The 16,630-nt window shown below is 46.6% G+C and overlaps 33 non-coding genes across 33 annotated transcripts; all 33 read left to right on the top strand.

The window, feature by feature from the left end:
- Positions 1-4: 4 nt before the first annotated feature.
- Positions 5-76, top strand: trnaq-uug (transfer RNA glutamine (anticodon UUG)). Its single transcript has one exon. It is a non-coding gene; the product is annotated as a tRNA-Gln (tRNA).
- A 94-nt stretch (positions 77-170) lies between these two features.
- On the top strand, positions 171-242 carry trnaq-cug (transfer RNA glutamine (anticodon CUG)). The gene has a single exon. It is a non-coding gene; the product is annotated as a tRNA-Gln (tRNA).
- Positions 243-1,354: 1,112 nt separating this feature from the next.
- trnaq-cug (transfer RNA glutamine (anticodon CUG)) lies at positions 1,355-1,426 on the top strand. Its single transcript has one exon. It is a non-coding gene; the product is annotated as a tRNA-Gln (tRNA).
- An 820-nt stretch (positions 1,427-2,246) lies between these two features.
- On the top strand, positions 2,247-2,318 carry trnap-ugg (transfer RNA proline (anticodon UGG)). Its single transcript has one exon. It is a non-coding gene; the product is annotated as a tRNA-Pro (tRNA).
- Positions 2,319-2,414: 96 nt separating this feature from the next.
- trnai-aau (transfer RNA isoleucine (anticodon AAU)) lies at positions 2,415-2,488 on the top strand. The gene has a single exon. It is a non-coding gene; the product is annotated as a tRNA-Ile (tRNA).
- A 101-nt stretch (positions 2,489-2,589) lies between these two features.
- Positions 2,590-2,662, top strand: trnaf-gaa (transfer RNA phenylalanine (anticodon GAA)). The gene has a single exon. It is a non-coding gene; the product is annotated as a tRNA-Phe (tRNA).
- A 135-nt stretch (positions 2,663-2,797) lies between these two features.
- Positions 2,798-2,869, top strand: trnaq-uug (transfer RNA glutamine (anticodon UUG)). The gene has a single exon. It is a non-coding gene; the product is annotated as a tRNA-Gln (tRNA).
- A 94-nt stretch (positions 2,870-2,963) lies between these two features.
- trnaq-cug (transfer RNA glutamine (anticodon CUG)) lies at positions 2,964-3,035 on the top strand. The gene has a single exon. It is a non-coding gene; the product is annotated as a tRNA-Gln (tRNA).
- An 820-nt stretch (positions 3,036-3,855) lies between these two features.
- On the top strand, positions 3,856-3,926 carry trnap-ugg (transfer RNA proline (anticodon UGG)). Its single transcript has one exon. It is a non-coding gene; the product is annotated as a tRNA-Pro (tRNA).
- Positions 3,927-4,022: 96 nt separating this feature from the next.
- On the top strand, positions 4,023-4,096 carry trnai-aau (transfer RNA isoleucine (anticodon AAU)). The gene has a single exon. It is a non-coding gene; the product is annotated as a tRNA-Ile (tRNA).
- Positions 4,097-4,271: 175 nt separating this feature from the next.
- trnaq-uug (transfer RNA glutamine (anticodon UUG)) lies at positions 4,272-4,343 on the top strand. Its single transcript has one exon. It is a non-coding gene; the product is annotated as a tRNA-Gln (tRNA).
- Positions 4,344-5,163: 820 nt separating this feature from the next.
- Positions 5,164-5,235, top strand: trnap-ugg (transfer RNA proline (anticodon UGG)). Its single transcript has one exon. It is a non-coding gene; the product is annotated as a tRNA-Pro (tRNA).
- Positions 5,236-5,456: 221 nt separating this feature from the next.
- Positions 5,457-5,528, top strand: trnaq-cug (transfer RNA glutamine (anticodon CUG)). Its single transcript has one exon. It is a non-coding gene; the product is annotated as a tRNA-Gln (tRNA).
- Positions 5,529-6,348: 820 nt separating this feature from the next.
- Positions 6,349-6,420, top strand: trnap-ugg (transfer RNA proline (anticodon UGG)). The gene has a single exon. It is a non-coding gene; the product is annotated as a tRNA-Pro (tRNA).
- A 220-nt stretch (positions 6,421-6,640) lies between these two features.
- Positions 6,641-6,712, top strand: trnaq-cug (transfer RNA glutamine (anticodon CUG)). Its single transcript has one exon. It is a non-coding gene; the product is annotated as a tRNA-Gln (tRNA).
- Positions 6,713-7,824: 1,112 nt separating this feature from the next.
- trnaq-cug (transfer RNA glutamine (anticodon CUG)) lies at positions 7,825-7,896 on the top strand. The gene has a single exon. It is a non-coding gene; the product is annotated as a tRNA-Gln (tRNA).
- A 988-nt stretch (positions 7,897-8,884) lies between these two features.
- trnai-aau (transfer RNA isoleucine (anticodon AAU)) lies at positions 8,885-8,958 on the top strand. The gene has a single exon. It is a non-coding gene; the product is annotated as a tRNA-Ile (tRNA).
- A 106-nt stretch (positions 8,959-9,064) lies between these two features.
- Positions 9,065-9,137, top strand: trnaf-gaa (transfer RNA phenylalanine (anticodon GAA)). Its single transcript has one exon. It is a non-coding gene; the product is annotated as a tRNA-Phe (tRNA).
- Positions 9,138-9,272: 135 nt separating this feature from the next.
- Positions 9,273-9,344, top strand: trnaq-uug (transfer RNA glutamine (anticodon UUG)). Its single transcript has one exon. It is a non-coding gene; the product is annotated as a tRNA-Gln (tRNA).
- Positions 9,345-9,438: 94 nt separating this feature from the next.
- On the top strand, positions 9,439-9,510 carry trnaq-cug (transfer RNA glutamine (anticodon CUG)). The gene has a single exon. It is a non-coding gene; the product is annotated as a tRNA-Gln (tRNA).
- Positions 9,511-10,499: 989 nt separating this feature from the next.
- trnai-aau (transfer RNA isoleucine (anticodon AAU)) lies at positions 10,500-10,573 on the top strand. Its single transcript has one exon. It is a non-coding gene; the product is annotated as a tRNA-Ile (tRNA).
- Positions 10,574-10,679: 106 nt separating this feature from the next.
- On the top strand, positions 10,680-10,752 carry trnaf-gaa (transfer RNA phenylalanine (anticodon GAA)). Its single transcript has one exon. It is a non-coding gene; the product is annotated as a tRNA-Phe (tRNA).
- A 135-nt stretch (positions 10,753-10,887) lies between these two features.
- trnaq-uug (transfer RNA glutamine (anticodon UUG)) lies at positions 10,888-10,959 on the top strand. Its single transcript has one exon. It is a non-coding gene; the product is annotated as a tRNA-Gln (tRNA).
- Positions 10,960-11,053: 94 nt separating this feature from the next.
- trnaq-cug (transfer RNA glutamine (anticodon CUG)) lies at positions 11,054-11,125 on the top strand. The gene has a single exon. It is a non-coding gene; the product is annotated as a tRNA-Gln (tRNA).
- Positions 11,126-12,113: 988 nt separating this feature from the next.
- On the top strand, positions 12,114-12,187 carry trnai-aau (transfer RNA isoleucine (anticodon AAU)). Its single transcript has one exon. It is a non-coding gene; the product is annotated as a tRNA-Ile (tRNA).
- A 106-nt stretch (positions 12,188-12,293) lies between these two features.
- Positions 12,294-12,366, top strand: trnaf-gaa (transfer RNA phenylalanine (anticodon GAA)). The gene has a single exon. It is a non-coding gene; the product is annotated as a tRNA-Phe (tRNA).
- A 137-nt stretch (positions 12,367-12,503) lies between these two features.
- Positions 12,504-12,575, top strand: trnaq-uug (transfer RNA glutamine (anticodon UUG)). Its single transcript has one exon. It is a non-coding gene; the product is annotated as a tRNA-Gln (tRNA).
- Positions 12,576-12,669: 94 nt separating this feature from the next.
- Positions 12,670-12,741, top strand: trnaq-cug (transfer RNA glutamine (anticodon CUG)). Its single transcript has one exon. It is a non-coding gene; the product is annotated as a tRNA-Gln (tRNA).
- Positions 12,742-13,730: 989 nt separating this feature from the next.
- Positions 13,731-13,804, top strand: trnai-aau (transfer RNA isoleucine (anticodon AAU)). Its single transcript has one exon. It is a non-coding gene; the product is annotated as a tRNA-Ile (tRNA).
- Positions 13,805-13,910: 106 nt separating this feature from the next.
- trnaf-gaa (transfer RNA phenylalanine (anticodon GAA)) lies at positions 13,911-13,983 on the top strand. Its single transcript has one exon. It is a non-coding gene; the product is annotated as a tRNA-Phe (tRNA).
- A 135-nt stretch (positions 13,984-14,118) lies between these two features.
- On the top strand, positions 14,119-14,190 carry trnaq-uug (transfer RNA glutamine (anticodon UUG)). Its single transcript has one exon. It is a non-coding gene; the product is annotated as a tRNA-Gln (tRNA).
- Positions 14,191-14,284: 94 nt separating this feature from the next.
- trnaq-cug (transfer RNA glutamine (anticodon CUG)) lies at positions 14,285-14,356 on the top strand. The gene has a single exon. It is a non-coding gene; the product is annotated as a tRNA-Gln (tRNA).
- Positions 14,357-16,528: 2,172 nt separating this feature from the next.
- Positions 16,529-16,602, top strand: trnai-aau (transfer RNA isoleucine (anticodon AAU)). The gene has a single exon. It is a non-coding gene; the product is annotated as a tRNA-Ile (tRNA).
- The last annotated feature ends 28 nt before the right edge of the window (positions 16,603-16,630 follow it).

Genomic DNA, 16,630 nt, shown 5'->3' with positions numbered 1-16,630 from the left:
TTTTGGTTCCATGGTGTAATGGTCAGCACTCTGGGCTTTGAATCCAGCGATCTGAGTTCGAATCTCGGTGGAGCCTGTGTGCTTTCTTGCCGCAGGAAAAGATAAAACAGCACTAGTTTGGCGATGGTGCCAGTGTTTGTGGCCCTGTGAGCAACAGCTGCACCAGTTAAGGTTCCATGGTGTAATGGTTAGCACTCTGGACTCTGAATCCAGTGATCCGAGTTCAAATCTCGGTGGGACCTATTTTGCCACCAGTTTGCGCAGGACCTTCTCGGTCTTGTTACGCCAGTATGCATGTGTATGGATTCTTGTATTATGTAGGCTACCTTGGAACACTCGGGTCATGCAGACAACTTCTCACCTCTTTTGCTCACACTGACTTAAAGTCTAAGGAAGCGGTTCTCAATTCTAGTACTCGCTCCCCCAGGTCTGCATGTTTTGCATGTCTCTCTTTGTTAGCACACCTGATTCGGATAATCAGCTCATTAGAAGTGAGCTCCTAGTGATTGACATGGTCCCTACACAGTGTTCATTGCTCCCCACTCCCTGAGCAGGGGAAATCCTTCAAAGAATACTTCACTTTGGAACATTGGTTCACGGATTTGTGCTGCGCAACTTCTTCACACATGGAGAAGTGTGACATCCTTTACCTCTGTATACCTCGATACACCACTGTATTACTCACTATGAATTGAACATATACATACGCTTTGAACTTGAATCACGGAGGGCTGTCATGTGATGTCCAGTTCTCAGGGCACTTACGTTCGAATGGAACAAATGTCTGAAGCTATACAAGAAACTTACAAAATGTGTAGAGCAGGGGGCGCGAGGACTGGAATTGAGACCCGCTGGTCTAAGTGACATCTGACCATTTCAGCTGTCCTCCCTAACATCCCTCTACATGTTAGATACAGCCCCATTTTTAGGTCAATTAAGAGGCCAACTTGCATTCGTTAGCCTTTCACACTGTCTCGAGGACTTTGATTGCTTCCACGTTAGTTCATGTTCCTTCTTTTGTTGATGCTGGAATAGCTCTTTTTCCTTGGATTAGGGAAAGAAGGCTAGTTGGTCTAGGGGTATGATTCTTGCTTTGCGTGCGAGAGGTCCCGGGTTCAAATCCCGGACGAGCCCTTGTTCAGGTTAAAACGTGAAGCTTTATTGTCTCATTGCATTCACAAACATTATGGCAGGTTTTTTCCAATCAGGCAGACATGGATGGCTAAGCCAGCGATCTGAGTTCGAATCTCGGTGGAGCCTGTGTGCTTTCTTGCCGCAGGAAAAGATAAAACAGCACTAGTTTGGCGATGGTGCCAGTGTTTGTGGCCCTGTGAGCAACAGCTGCACCAGTTAAGGTTCCATGGTGTAATGGTTAGCACTCTGGACTCTGAATCCAGTGATCCGAGTTCAAATCTCGGTGGGACCTATTTTGCCACCAGTTTGCGCAGGACCTTCTCGGTCTTGTTACGCCAGTATGCATGTGTATGGATTCTTGTATTATGTAGGCTACCTTGGAACACTCGGGTCATGCAGACAACTTCTCACCTCTTTTGCTCACACTGACTTAAAGTCTAAGGAAGCGGTTCTCAATTCTAGTCCTCGCTCCCCCAGGTCTGCATGTTTTGCATGTCTCTCTTTGTTAGCACACCTGATTTGGATAATCAGCTCATTAGAAGTGAGCTCCTAGTGATTGACATGGTCCCTACACAGTGTTCATTGCTCCCCACTCCCTGAGCAGGGGAAATCCGACAAAGTATACTTCACTTTGGAACATTGGTTCACGGATTTGTGCTGCGCAACTTCTTCACACATGGAGAAGTGTGACATCCTTTACCTCTGTTTACCTCGATACACCACTGTATTACTCACTATGAATTGAACATATACATATTCTTTGAACTTGAATCACGGAGGGCTGTCATGTGATGTCCAGTTCTCAGGGCACTTACGTTCGAATGGAACAAATGTCTGAAGCTATACAAGAAACTTACAAAATGTGAAGAGCAGGGGGCGTGAGGACTGGAATTGAGACCCGCTGGTCTAAGTGACATCTGACCGTTTCAGCTGTCCTCCCTAACATCCCTCTACATGTTAGATACAGCCCCATTTTTAGGTCAATTAAGAGGCCAACTTGCATTCGTTAGCCTTTCACACTGTCTCGAGGACTTTGATTGCTTCCATGTTAGTTCATGTTCCTTCTTTTGTTGATGCTGGAATAGCTCTTTTTTCTTGGCTTAGGGAAAGAAGGCTCGTTGGTCTAGGGGTATGATTCTCGCTTTGGGTGCGAGAGGTCCCGGGTTCAAATCCCGGACGAGCCCTTGTTCAGGTTAAAACGTGAAGCTTTATTGTCTCATTGCATTCACAAACATTATGGCAGTTTTTTTCCAATCAGGCAGACATGGATGGCTGAGCCAGGCCGGTTAGCTCAGCTGGTTAGAGCGTGGTGCTAATAACGCCAAGGTCGCGGGTTCGATCCCCGTACTGGCCAGCTGTTTTTATTGTCTGGGGGCTCATCTCTGCTCTTCAGTTCCGACAAAGAGTAGGGTGATCTCACTGAAATCACTGCTTGCTAAGCAGAGGTTTGTTGTAGCCGAAATAGCTCAGTTGGGAGAGCGTTAGACTGAAGATCTGAAGGTCCCTGGTTCGATCCCGGGTTTCGGCAACATCTCCCAAAATTTTCCATTTTTTGAGGCGGGCCATTGACAAAAAATCACTGGGTTCCAACCTCTCTGTATAACTGCTTCCCCACAGCCAGAGAGCTATCTGTTTCCAAGTTGGCCTCCAACCAAGCAGTTTTGGTTCCATGGTGTAATGGTCAGCACTCTGGGCTTTGAATCCAGCGATCTGAGTTCGAATCTCGGTGGAGCCTGTGTGCTTTTTTGCCGCAGGAAAAGATAAAACAGCACTAGTTTGGCGATGGTGCCAGTGTTTGTGGCCCTGTGAGCAACAGCTGCACCAGTTAAGGTTCCATGGTGTAATGGTTAGCACTCTGGACTCTGAATCCAGTGATCCGAGTTCAAATCTCGGTGGGACCTATTTTGCCACCAGTTTGCGCAGGACCTTCTCGGTCTTGTTACGCCAGTATGCATGTGTATGGATTCTTGTATTATGTAGGCTACCTTGGAACACTCGGGTCATGCAGACAACTTCTCACCTCTTTTGCTCACACTGACTTAAAGTCTAAGGAAGCGGTTCTCAATTCTAGTCCTCGCTCCCCCAGGTCTGCATATTTTGCATGTCTCTCTTTGTTAGCACACCTGATTCGGATAATCAGCTCATTAGAAGTGAGCTCCTAGTGATTGACATGGTCCCTACACAGTGTTCATTGCTCCCCACTCCCTGAGCAGGGGAAATCCGTCAAAGTATACTTCACTTTGGAACATTGGTTCACGGATTTGTGCTGCGCAACTTCTTCACACATGGAGAAGTGTGACATCCTTTACCTCTGTATACCTCGATACACCACTGTATTACTCACTATGAATTGAACATATACATACGCTTTGAACTTGAATCACGGAGGGCTGTCATGTGATGTCCAGTTCTCAGGGCAGTTACGTTCGAATGGAACAAATGTCTGAAGCTATACAAGAAACTTACAAAATGTGAAGAGCAGGGGGCGCGAGGACTGGAATTGAGACCCGCTGGTCTAAGTGACATCTGACCGTTTCAGCTATCCTCCCTAACATCCCTCTACATGTTAGATACAGCCCCATTTTTAGGTCAATTAAGAGGCCAACTTGCATTCGTTAGCCTTTCACACTGTCTCGAGGACTTTGATTGCTTCCACGTTAGTTCATGTTCCTTCTTTTGTTGATGCTGGAATAGCTCTTTTTTCTTAGCTTAGGGAAAGAAGGCTCGTTGGTCTAGGGGTATGATTCTCGCTTTGGGTGCGAGAGGTCCCGGTTCAAATCCCGGACGAGCCCTTGTTCAAGTTAAAACGTGAAGCTTTATTGTCTCCTTGCATTCACAAACATTATGGCAGGTTTTTTCCAATCAGGCAGACATGGATGGCTAAGCCAGGCCGGATAGCTCAGCTGGTTAGAGCGTGGTGCTAATAACGCCAAGGTTGCGTGTTCGATCCCCGTACTGGCCAGCTGTTTTTATAGTCTGGGGGCTCATCTCTGCTCTGCTCTTCATTTCGACACACTTTTCCCTTTTTTGAGGCGGGCCATTGACCAAAAATCACTGGGTTCCAACCTCTCTGTATAACTGCTTCCCACAGCCAGAGAGCTATCTGTTTCCAAGTTGGCCTCCAACCAAGCAGTTTTGGTTCCATGGTGTAATGGTCAGCACTCTGGGCTTTGAATCCAGCGATCTGAGTTCGAATCTCGGTGGGACCTATTTTGCCACCAGTTTGCGCAGGACCTTCTCGGTCTTGTTACGCCAGTATGCATGTGTATGGATTCTTGTATTATGTAGGCTACCTTGGAACACTCGGGTCATGCAGACAACTTCTCACCTCTTTTGCTCACACTGACTTAAAGTCTAAGGAAGCGGTTCTCAATTCTAGTACTCGCTCCCCCAGGTCTGCATGTTTTGCATGTCTCTCTTTGTTAGCACACCTGATTCGGATAATCAGCTCATTAGAAGTGAGCTCCTAGTGATTGACATGGTCCCTACACAGTGTTCATTGCTCCCCACTCCCTGAGCAGGGGAAATCCTTCAAAGAATACTTCACTTTGGAACATTGGTTCACGGATTTGTGCTGCGCAACTTCTTCACACATGGAGAAGTGTGACATCCTTTACCTCTGTATACCTCGATACACCACTGTATTACTCACTATGAATTGAACATATACATACGCTTTGAACTTGAATCACGGAGGGCTGTCATGTGATGTCCAGTTCTCAGGGCACTTACGTTCGAATGGAACAAATGTCTGAAGCTATACAAGAAACTTACAAAATGTGTAGAGCAGGGGGCGCGAGGACTGGAATTGAGACCCGCTGGTCTAAGTGACATCTGACCATTTCAGCTGTCCTCCCTAACATCCCTCTACATGTTAGATACAGCCCCATTTTTAGGTCAATTAAGAGGCCAACTTGCATTCGTTAGCCTTTCACACTGTCTCGAGGACTTTGATTGCTTCCACGTTAGTTCATGTTCCTTCTTTTGTTGATGCTGGAATAGCTCTTTTTCCTTGGATTAGGGAAAGAAGGCTAGTTGGTCTAGGGGTATGATTCTTGCTTTGGGTGCGAGAGGTCCCGGGTTCAAATCCCGGACGAGCCCTTGTTCAGGTTAAAACGTGAAGCTTTATTGTCTCATTGCATTCACAAACATTATGGCAGGTTTTTTCCAATCAGGCAGACATGGATGGCTAAGCCAGCGATCTGAGTTCGAATCTCGGTGGAGCCTGTGTGCTTTCTTGCCGCAGGAAAAGATAAAACAGCACTAGTTTGGCGATTGTGCCAGTGTTTGTGGCCCTGTGAGTAACAGCTGCACCAGTTAAAGGTTCCATGGTGTAATGGTTAGCACTCTGGACTCTGAATCCAGTGATCCGAGTTCAAATCTCGGTGGGACCTATTTTGCCACCAGTTTGCGCAGGACCTTCTCGGTCTTGTTACGCCAGTATGCATGTGTATGGATTCTTGTATTATGTAGGCTACCTTGGAACACTCGGGTCATGCAGACAACTTCTCACCTCTTTTGCTCACACTGACTTAAAGTCTAAGGAAGCGGTTCTCAATTCTAGTCCTCGCTCCCCCAGGTCTGCATGTTTTGCATGTCTCTCTTTGTTAGCAGACCTGATTCGGATAATCAGCTCATTAGAAGTGAGCTCCTAGTGATTGACATGGTCCCTACACAGTGTTCATTGCTCCCCACTCCCTGAGCAGGGGAAATCCTTCAAAGAATACTTCACTTTGGAACATTGGTTCACGGATTTGTGCTGCGCAACTTCTTCACACATGGAGAAGTGTGACATCCTTTACCTCTGTATACCTCGATACACCACTGTATTACTCACTATGAATTGAACATATACATACGCTTTGAACTTGAATCACGGAGGGCTGTCATGTGATGTCCAGTTCTCAGGGCACTTACGTTCGAATGGAACAAATGTCTGAAGCTATACAAGAAACTTACAAAATGTGTAGAGCAGGGGGCGCGAGGACTGGAATTGAGACCCGCTGGTCTAAGTGACATCTGACCATTTCAGCTGTCCTCCCTAACATCCCTCTACATGTTAGATACAGCCCCATTTTTAGGTCAATTAAGAGGCCAACTTGCATTCGTTAGCCTTTCACACTGTCTCGAGGACTTTGATTGCTTCCACGTTAGTTCATGTTCCTTCTTTTGTTGATGCTGGAATAGCTCTTTTTCCTTGGATTAGGGAAAGAAGGCTAGTTGGTCTAGGGGTATGATTCTTGCTTTGGGTGCGAGAGGTCCCGGGTTCAAATCCCGGACGAGCCCTTGTTCAGGTTAAAATGTGAAGCTTTATTGTCTCATTGCATTCACAAACATTATGGCAGGTTTTTTCCAATCAGGCAGACATGGATGGCTAAGCCAGCGATCTGAGTTCGAATCTCGGTGGAGCCTGTGTGCTTTCTTGCCGCAGGAAAAGATAAAACAGCACTAGTTTGGCGATGGTGCCAGTGTTTGTGGCCCTGTGAGTAACAGCTGCATCAGTTAAGGTTCCATGGTGTAATGGTTAGCACTCTGGACTCTGAATCCAGTGATCCGAGTTCAAATCTCGGTGGGACCTATTTTGCCACCAGTTTGCGCAGGACCTTCTCGGTCTTGTTACGCCAGTATGCATGTGTATGGATTCTTGTATTATGTAGGCTACCTTGGAACACTCGGGTCATGCAGACAACTTCTCACCTCTTTTGCTCACACTGACTTAAAGTCTAAGGAAGCGGTTCTCAATTCTAGTCCTCGCTCCCCCAGGTCTGCATGTTTTGCATGTCTTTCTTTGTTAGCACACCTGATTCGGATAATCAGCTCATTAGAAGTGAGCTCCTAGTGATTGACATGGTCCCTACACAGTGTTCATTGCTCCCCACTCCCTGAGCAGGGGAAATCCGTCAAAGTATACTTCACTTTGGAACATTGGTTCACGGATTTGTGCTGCGCAACTTCTTCACACATGGAGAAGTGTGACATCCTTTACCTCTGTATACCTCGATACACCACTGTATTACTCACTATGAATTGAACATATACATACGCTTTGAACTTGAATCACGGAGGGCTGTCATGTGATGTCCAGTTCTCAGGGCACTTACGTTCGAATGGAACAAATGTCTGAAGCTATACAAGAAACTTACAAAATGTGAAGAGCAGGGGGCGCGAGGACTGGAATTGAGACCCGCTGGTCTAAGTGACATCTGACCGTTTCAGCTGTCCTCCCTAACATCCCTCTACATGTTAGATACAGCCCCATTTTTAGGTCAATTAAGAGGCCAACTTGCATTCGTTAGCCTTTCACACTGTCTCGAGGACTTTGATTGCTTCCACGTTAGTTCATGTTCCTTCTTTTGTTGATGCTGGAATAGCTCTTTTTCCTTGGATTAGGGAAAGAAGGCTAGTTGATCTAGGGGTATGATTCTTGCTTTGGGTGCGAGAGGTCCCGGGTTCAAATCCCGGACGAGCCCTTGTTCAGGTTAAAACATGAAGCTTTATTGTCTCATTGCATTCACAAACATTATGGCAGGTTTTTTCCAATCAGGCAGACATGGATGGCTAAGCCAGCGATCTGAGTTCGAATCTCGGTGGAGCCTGTGTGCTTTCTTGCCGCAGGAAAAGATAAAACAGCACTAGTTTGGCGATGGTGCCAGTGTTTGTGGCCCTGTGAGTAACAGCTGCATCAGTTAAGGTTCCATGGTGTAATGGTTAGCACTCTGGACTCTGAATCCAGTGATCCGAGTTCAAATCTCGGTGGGACCTATTTTGCCACCAGTTTGCGCAGGACCTTCTCGGTCTTGTTACGCCAGTATGCATGTGTATGGATTCTTGTATTATGTAGGCTACCTTGGAACACTCGGGTCATGCAGACAACTTCTCACCTCTTTTGCTCACACTGACTTAAAGTCTAAGGAAGCGGTTCTCAATTCTAGTCCTCGCTCCCCCAGGTCTGCATGTTTTGCATGTCTTTCTTTGTTAGCACACCTGATTCGGATAATCAGCTCATTAGAAGTGAGCTCCTAGTGATTGACATGGTCCCTACACAGTGTTCATTGCTCCCCACTCCCTGAGCAGGGGAAATCCGTCAAAGTATACTTCACTTTGGAACATTGGTTCACGGATTTGTGCTGCGCAACTTCTTCACACATGGAGAAGTGTGACATCCTTTACCTCTGTATACCTCGATACACCACTGTATTACTCACTATGAATTGAACATATACATATTCTTTGAAATTGAATCACGGAGGGCTGTCATGTGATGTCCAGTTCTCAGGGCACTTACGTTCGAATGGAACAAATGTCTGAAGCTATACAAGAAACTTACAAAATGTGAAGAGCAGGGGGCGCGAGGACTGGAATTGAGACCCGCTGGTCTAAGTGACATCTGACCGTTTCAGCTGTCCTCCCTAACATCCCTCTACATGTTAGATACAGCCCCATTTTTAGGTCAATTAAGAGGCCAACTTGCATTCGTTAGCCTTTCACACTGTCTCGAGGACTTTGATTGCTTCCACGTTAGTTCATGTTCCTTCTTTTGTTGATGCTGGAATAGCTCTTTTTTCTTGGCTTAGGGAAAGAAGGCTCATTGGTCTAGGGGTATGATTCTCGCTTTGGGTGAGAGAGGTCCCGGGTTCAAATCCCGGACGAGCCCTTGTTCAGGTTAAAACGTGAAGCTTTATTGTCTCATTGCATTCACAAACATTATGGCAGTTTTTTTCCAATCAGGCAGACATGGATGGTTAAGCCAGGCCGGTTAGCTCAGCTGGTTAGAGAGTGGTGCTAATAACGCCAACGTCGCGGGTTCGATCCCCGTACTGGCCAGCTGTTTTTATTGTCTGGGGGCTCATCTCTGCTCTGCTCTTCAGTTCCGACAAAGAGTAGGGTGATCTCACTGAAATCACTGCTTGCTAAGCAGAGGTTTGTTGTAGCCGAAATAGCTCAGTTGGGAGAGTGTTAGACTGAAGATCTGAAGGTCCCTGGTTCGATCCCGGGTTTCGGCAACATCTCCCAAAATTTTTCTTTTTTTGAGGCGGGCCATTGACAAAAAATCACTGGGTTCCAACCTCTCTGTATAACTGCTTCCCCACAACCAGAGAGCTATCTGTTTCCAAGTTGGCCTCCAACCAAGCAGTTTTGGTTCCATGGTGTAATGGTCAGCACTCTGGGCTTTGAATCCAGCGATCTGAGTTCGAATCTCGGTGGAGCCTGTGTGCTTTCTTGCCGCAGGAAAAGATAAAACAGCACTAGTTTGGCGATGGTGCCAGTGTTTGTGGCCCTGTGAGTAACAGCTGCATCAGTTAAGGTTCCATGGTGTAATGGTTAGCACTCTGGACTCTGAATCCAGTGATCCGAGTTCAAATCTCGGTGGGACCTATTTTGCCACCAGTTTGTGCAGGACCTTCTCGGTCTTGTTACGCCAGTATGCATGTGTATGGATTCTTGTATTATGTAGGCTACCTTGGAACACTCGGGTCATGCAGACAACTTCTCACCTCTTTTGCTCACACTGACTTAAAGTCTAAGGAAGCGGTTCTCAATTCTAGTCCTCGCTCCCCCAGGTCTGCATGTTTTGCATGTCTCTCTTTGTTAGCACACCTGATTCGGATAATCAGCTCATTAGAAGTGAGCTCCTAGTGATTGACATGGTCCCTACACAGTGTTCATTGCTCCCCACTCCCTGAGCAGGGGAAATCCGTCAAAGTATACTTCACTTTGGAACATTGGTTCACGGATTTGTGCTGCGCAACTTCTTCACACATGGAGAAGTGTGACATCCTTTACCTCTGTATACCTCGATACACCACTGTATTACTCACTATGAATTGAACATATACATATTCTTTGAAATTGAATCACGGAGGGCTGTCATGTGATGTCCAGTTCTCAGGGCACTTACGTTCGAATGGAACAAATGTCTGAAGCTATACAAGAAACTTACAAAATGTGAAGAGCAGGGGGCGCGAGGACTGGAATTGAGACCCGCTGGTCTAAGTGACATCTGACCGTTTCAGCTGTCCTCCCTAACATCCCTCTACATGTTAGATACAGCCCCATTTTTAGGTCAATTAAGAGGCCAACTTGCATTCGTTAGCCTTTCACACTGTCTCGAGGACTTTGATTGCTTCCACGTTAGTTCATGTTCCTTCTTTTGTTGATGCTGGAATAGCTCTTTTTTTCTTGGCTTAGGGAAAGAAGGCTCATTGGTCTAGGGGTATGATTCTCGCTTTGGGTGCGAGAGGTCCCGGGTTCAAATCCCGGACTAGCCCTTGTTCAGGTTAAAACGTGAAGCTTTATTGTCTCATTGCATTCACAAACATTATGGCAGTTTTTTTCCAATCAGGCAGACATGGATGGTTAAGCCAGGCCGGTTAGCTCAGCTGGTTAGAGAGTGGTGCTAATAACGCCAACGTCGCGGGTTCGATCCCCGTACTGGCCAGCTGTTTTTATTGTCTGGGGGCTCATCTCTGCTCTGCTCTTCAGTTCCGACAAAGAGTAGGGTGATCTCACTGAAATCACTGCTTGCTAAGCAGAGGTTTGTTGTAGCCGAAATAGCTCAGATGGGAGAGTGTTAGACTGAAGATCTGAAGGTCCCTGGTTCGATCCCGGGTTTCGGCAACATCTCCCAAAATTTTTCTTTTTTTGAGGCGGGCCATTGACAAAAAATCACTGGGTTCCAACCTCTCTGTATAACTGCTTCCCCACAACCAGAGAGCTATCTGTTTCCAAGTTGGCCTCCAACCAAGCAGTTTTGGTTCCATGGTGTAATGGTCAGCACTCTGGGCTTTGAATCCAGCGATCTGAGTTCGAATCTCGGTGGAGCCTGTGTGCTTTCTTGCCGCAGGAAAAGATAAAACAGCACTAGTTTGGCGATGGTGCCAGTGTTTGTGGCCCTGTGAGCAACAGCTGCACCAGTTAAGGTTCCATGGTGTAATGGTTAGCACTCTGGACTCTGAATCCAGTGATCCGAGTTCAAATCTCGGTGGGACCTATTTTGCCACCAGTTTGCGCAGGACCTTCTCGGTCTTGTTACGCCAGTATGCATGTGTATGGATTATTGTATTATGTAGGCTACCTTGGAACACTCGGGTCATGCAGACAACTTCTCACCTCTTTTGCTCACACTGACTTAAAGTCTAAGGAAGCGGTTCTCAATTCTAGTCCTCGCTCCCCCAGGTCTGCATGTTTTGCATGTCTCTCTTTGTTAGCACACCTGATTCGGATAATCAGCTCATTAGAAGTGAGCTCCTAGTGATTGACATGGTCCCTACACAGTGTTCATTGCTCCCCACTCCCTGAGCAGGGGAAATCCGACAAAGTATACTTCACTTTGGAACATTGGTTCACGGATGTGTGCTGCGCAACTTCTTCACACATGGAGAAGTGTGACATCCTTTACCTCTGTATACCTCGATACACCACTGTATTACTCACTATGAATTGAACATATACATATTCTTTGAAATTGAATCACGGAGGGCTGTCATGTGATGTCCAGTTCTCAGGGCACTTACGTTCGAATGGAACAAATGTCTGAAGCTATACAAGAAACTTACAAAATGTGAAGAGCAGGGGGCGCGAGGACTGGAATTGAGACCCGCTGGTCTAAGTGACATCTGACCGTTTCAGCTGTCCTCCCTAACATCCCTCTACATGTTAGATACAGCCCCATTTTTAGGTCAATTAAGAGGCCAACTTGCATTCGTTAGCCTTTCACACTGTCTCGAGGACTTTGATTGCTTCCACGTTAGTTCATGTTCCTTCTTTTGTTGATGCTGGAATAGCTCTTTTTTCTTGGCTTACGGAAAGAAGGCTCGTTGGTCTAGGGGTATGATTCTCGCTTTGGTTGCGAGAGGTCCTGGGTTCAAATCCAGGACGAGCCCTTGTTCAGGTTAAAACGTGAAGCTTTATTGTCTCATTGCATTCACAAACATTATGGCAGTTTTTTTCCAATCAGGCAGACATGGATGGCTAAGCCAGGCCGGTTAGCTCAGCTGGTTAGAGCGTGGTGCTAATAACGCCAAGGTCGCGGGTTCGATCCCCGTACTGGCCAGCTGTTTTTATTGTCTGGGGGCTCATCTCTGCTCTGCTCTTCAGTTCCGACAAAGAGTAGGGTGATCTCACTGAAATCACTGCTTGCTAAGCAGAGATTTGTTGTAGCCGAAATAGCTCAGTTGGGAGAGCGTTCGACTGAAGATCTGAAGGTCCCTGGTTCGATCCTGGGTTTCGGCAACATCTCCCAAAATTTTCCATTTTTTTTAAGGCGGGCCATTGACAAAAAATCACTGGGTTCCAACCTCTCTGTATAACTGCTTCCCCACAGCCAGAGAGCTATCTGTTTCCAAGTTGGCCTCGAACCAAGCAGTTTTGGTTCCATGGTGTAATGGTCAGCACTCTGGGCTTTGAATCCAGCGATCTGAGTTCGAATCTCGGTGGAGCCTGTGTGCTTTCTTGCCGCAGGAAAAGATAAAACAGCACTAGTTTGGCGATGGTGCCAGTGTTTGTGGCCCTGTGAGCAACAGCTGCACCAGTTAAGGTTCCATGGTGTAATGGTTAGCACTCTGGACTCTGAATCCAGTGATCCGAGTTCAAATCTCGGTGGGACCTATTTTGCCACCAGTTTGCGCAGGACCTTCTCGGTCTTGTTACGCCAGTATGCATGTGTATGGATTATTGTATTATGTAGGCTACCTTGGAACACTCGGGTCATGCAGACAACTTCTCACCTCTTTTGCTCACACTGACTTAAAGTCTAAGGAAGCGGTTCTCAATTCTAGTCCTCGCTCCCCCAGGTCTGCATGTTTTGCATGTCTCTCTTTGTTAGCACACCTGATTCAGATAATCAGCTCATTAGAAGTGAGCTCCTAGTGATTGACATGGTCCCTACACAGTGTTCATTGCTCCCCACTCCCTGAGCAGGGGAAATCCGAAAAAAGTATACTTCACTTTGGAACATTGGTTCACGGATGTGTGCTGCGCAACTTCTTCACACATGGAGAAGTGTGACATCCTTTACCTCTGTATACCTCGATACACCACTGTATTACTCACTATGAATTGAACATATACATATTCTTTGAAATTGAATCACGGAGGGCTGTCATGTGATGTCCAGTTCTCAGGGCACTTACGTTCGAATGGAACAAATGTCTGAAGCTATACAAGAAACTTACAAAATGTGAAGAGCAGGGGGCGCGAGGACTGGAATTGAGACCCGCTGGTCTAAGTGACATCTGACCGTTTCAGCTGTCCTCCCTAACATCCCTCTACATGTTAGATACAGCCCCATTTTTAGGTCAATTAAGAGGCCAACTTGCATTCGTTAGCCTTTCACACTGTCTCGAGGACTTTGATTGCTTCCACGTTAGTTCATGTTCCTTCTTTTGTTGATGCTGGAATAGCTCTTTTTTCTTGGCTTAGGGAAAGAAGGCTCATTGGTCTAGGGGTATTATTCTCGCTTTGGGTGCGAGAGGTCCCGGGTTCAAATCCCGGACGAGGCCTTGTTCAGGTTAAAACGTGAAGCTTTATTGTCTCATTGCATTCACAAACATTATGGCAGTTTTTTTCCAATCAGGCAGACATGGATGGTTAAGCCAGGCCGGTTAGCTCAGCTGGTTAGAGCGTGGTGCTAATAACGCCAACGTCGCGGGTTCGATCCCCGTACTGGCCAGCTGTTTTTATTGTCTGGGGGCTCATCTCTGCTCTGCTCTTCAGTTCCGACAAAGAGTAGGGTGATCTCACTGAAATCACTGCTTGCTAAGCAGAGGTTTGTTGTAGCCGAAATAGCTCAGTTGGGAGAGCGTTAGACTGAAGATCTGAAGGTCCCAGGTTCGATCCCGGGTTTCGGCAACATCTCCCAAAATTTTTCTTTTTTTGAGGCGGGCCATTGACAAAAAATCACTGGGTTCCAACCTCTCTGTATAACTGCTTCCCCACAACCAGAGAGCTATCTGTTTCCAAGTTGGCCTCCAACCAAGCAGTTTTGGTTCCATGGTGTAATGGTCAGCACTCTGGGCTTTGAATCCAGCGATCTGAGTTCGAATCTCGGTGGAGCCTGTGTGCTTTCTTGCCGCAGGAAAAGATAAAACAGCACTAGTTTGGCGATGGTGCCAGTGTTTGTGGCCCTGTGAGCAACAGCTGCACCAGTTAAGGTTCCATGGTGTAATGGTTAGCACTCTGGACTCTGAATCCAGTGATCCGAGTTCAAATCTCGGTGGGACCTATTTTGCCACCAGTTTGCGCAGGACCTTCTCGGTCTTGTTACGCCAGTATGCATGTGTATGGATTATTGTATTATGTAGGCTACCTTGGAACACTTGGGTCATGCAGACAACTTCTCACCTCTTTTGCTCACACTGACTTAAAGTCTAAGGAAGCGGTTCTCAATTCTAGTCCTCGCTCCCCCAGGTCTGCATGTTTTGCATGTCTCTCTTTGTTAGCACACCTGATTCAGATAATCAGCTCATTAGAAGTGAGCTCCTAGTGATTGACATGGTCCCTACACAGTGTTCATTGCTCCCCACTCCCTGAGCAGGGGAAATCCGACAAAGTATACTTCACTTTGGAACATTGGTTCACGGATGTGTGCTGCGCAACTTCTTCACACATGGAGAAGTGTGACATCCTTTACCTCTGTATACCTCGATACACCACTGTATTACTCACTATGAATTGAACATATACATACGCTTTGAACTTGAATCACGGAGGGCTGTCATGTGATGTCCAGTTCTCAGGGCACTTACGTTCGAATGGAACAAATGTCTGAAGCTATACAAGAAACTTACAAAATGTGAAGAGCAGGGGGCGCGAGGACTGGAATTGAGACCCGCTGGTCTAAGTGACATCTGACCGTTTCAGCTGTCCTCCCTAACATCCCTCTACATGTTAGATACAGCCCCATTTTTAGCTCAATTAAGAGGCCAACTTGCATTCGTTAGCCTTTCACACTGTCTCGAGGACTTTGATTGCTTCCACGTTAGTTCATGTTCCTTCTTTTGTTGATGCTGGAATAGCTCTTTTTCCTTGGATTAGGGAAAGTAGGCTAGTTGGTCTAGGGGTATGATTCTTGCTTTGGGTGCGAGAGGTCCCGGGTTCAAATCCTGGACGAGCTCTTGTTCAGGTTAAAACGTGAAGCTTTATTGTCTCATTGCATTCACAAACATTATGGCAGGTTTTTTCCAATCAGGCAGACATGGATGGCTAAGCCAGCGATCTGAGTTCGAATCTCGGTGGAGCCTGTGTGCTTTCTTGCCGCAGGAAAAGATAAAACAGCACTAGTTTGGCGATGGTGCCAGTGTTTGTGGCCCTGTGAGTAACAGCTGCACCAGTTAAGGTTCCATGGTGTAATGGTTAGCACTCTGGACTCTGAATCCAGTGATCCGAGTTCAAATCTAGGTGGGACCTATTTTGCCACCAGTTTGCGCAGGACCTTCTCGGTCTTGTTACGCCAGTATGCATGTGTATGGATTCTTGTATTATGTAGGCTACCTTGGAACACTCGGGTCATGCAGACAACTTCTCACCTCTTTTGCTCACACTGACTTAAAGTCTAAGGAAGCGGTTCTCAATTCTAGTCCTCGCTCCCCCAGGTCTGCATGTTTTGCATGTCTCTCTTTGTTAGCACACCTGATTCGGATAATCAGCTCATTAGAAGTGAGCTCCTAGTGATTGACATGGTCCCTACACAGTGTTCATTGCTCCCCACTCCCTGAGCAGGGGAAATCCGTCAAAGTATACTTCACTTTGGAACATTGGTTCACGGATTTGTGCTGCGCAACTTCTTCACACATGGAGAAGTGTGACATCCTTTACCTCTGTATACCTCGATACACCACTGTATTACTCACTGTGAATTGAACATATACATATTCTTTGAAATTGAATCACGGAGGGCTGTCATGTGATGTCCAGTTCTCAGGGCACTTACGTTCGAATGGAACAAATGTCTGAAGCTATACAAGAAACTTACAAAATGTGAAGAGCAGGGGGCGCGAGGACTGGAATTGAGACCCGCTGGTCTAAGTGACATCTGACCGTTTCAGCTGTCCTCCCTAACATCCCTCTACATGTTAGATACAGCCCCATTTTTAGGTCAATTAAGAGGCCAACTTGCATTCGTTAGCCTTTCACACTGTCTCGAGGACTTTGATTGCTTCCACGTTAGTTCATGTTCCTTCTTTTGTTGATGCTGGAATAGCTCTTTTTTCTTGGCTTAGGGAAAGAAGGCTCATTGGTCTAGGGGTATTATTCTCGCTTTGGGTGAGAGAGGTCCCGGGTTCAAATCCCGGACGAGCCCTTGTTCAGGTTAAAACGTGAAGCTTTATTGTCTCATTGCATTCACAAACATTATGGCAGTTTTTTTCCAATCAGGCAGACATGGATGGTTAAGCCAGGCCGGTTAGCTCAGCTGGTTAGAGCGTGGTGCTAATAACGCCAACGTCGCGGGTTCGATCCCCGTACTGGCCAGCTGTTTTTATTGTCTGGGGGCTCATCT

The sequence above is a fragment of the Carassius carassius genome, chromosome 8 (genome assembly GCF_963082965.1).
Source record: "Carassius carassius chromosome 8, fCarCar2.1, whole genome shotgun sequence".
Taxonomy (NCBI): Eukaryota; Metazoa; Chordata; class Actinopteri; order Cypriniformes; family Cyprinidae; genus Carassius; species Carassius carassius.
Note: the sequence above shows the minus strand (reverse complement) of the source record. Positions and strands in the feature narration are given on the sequence as shown.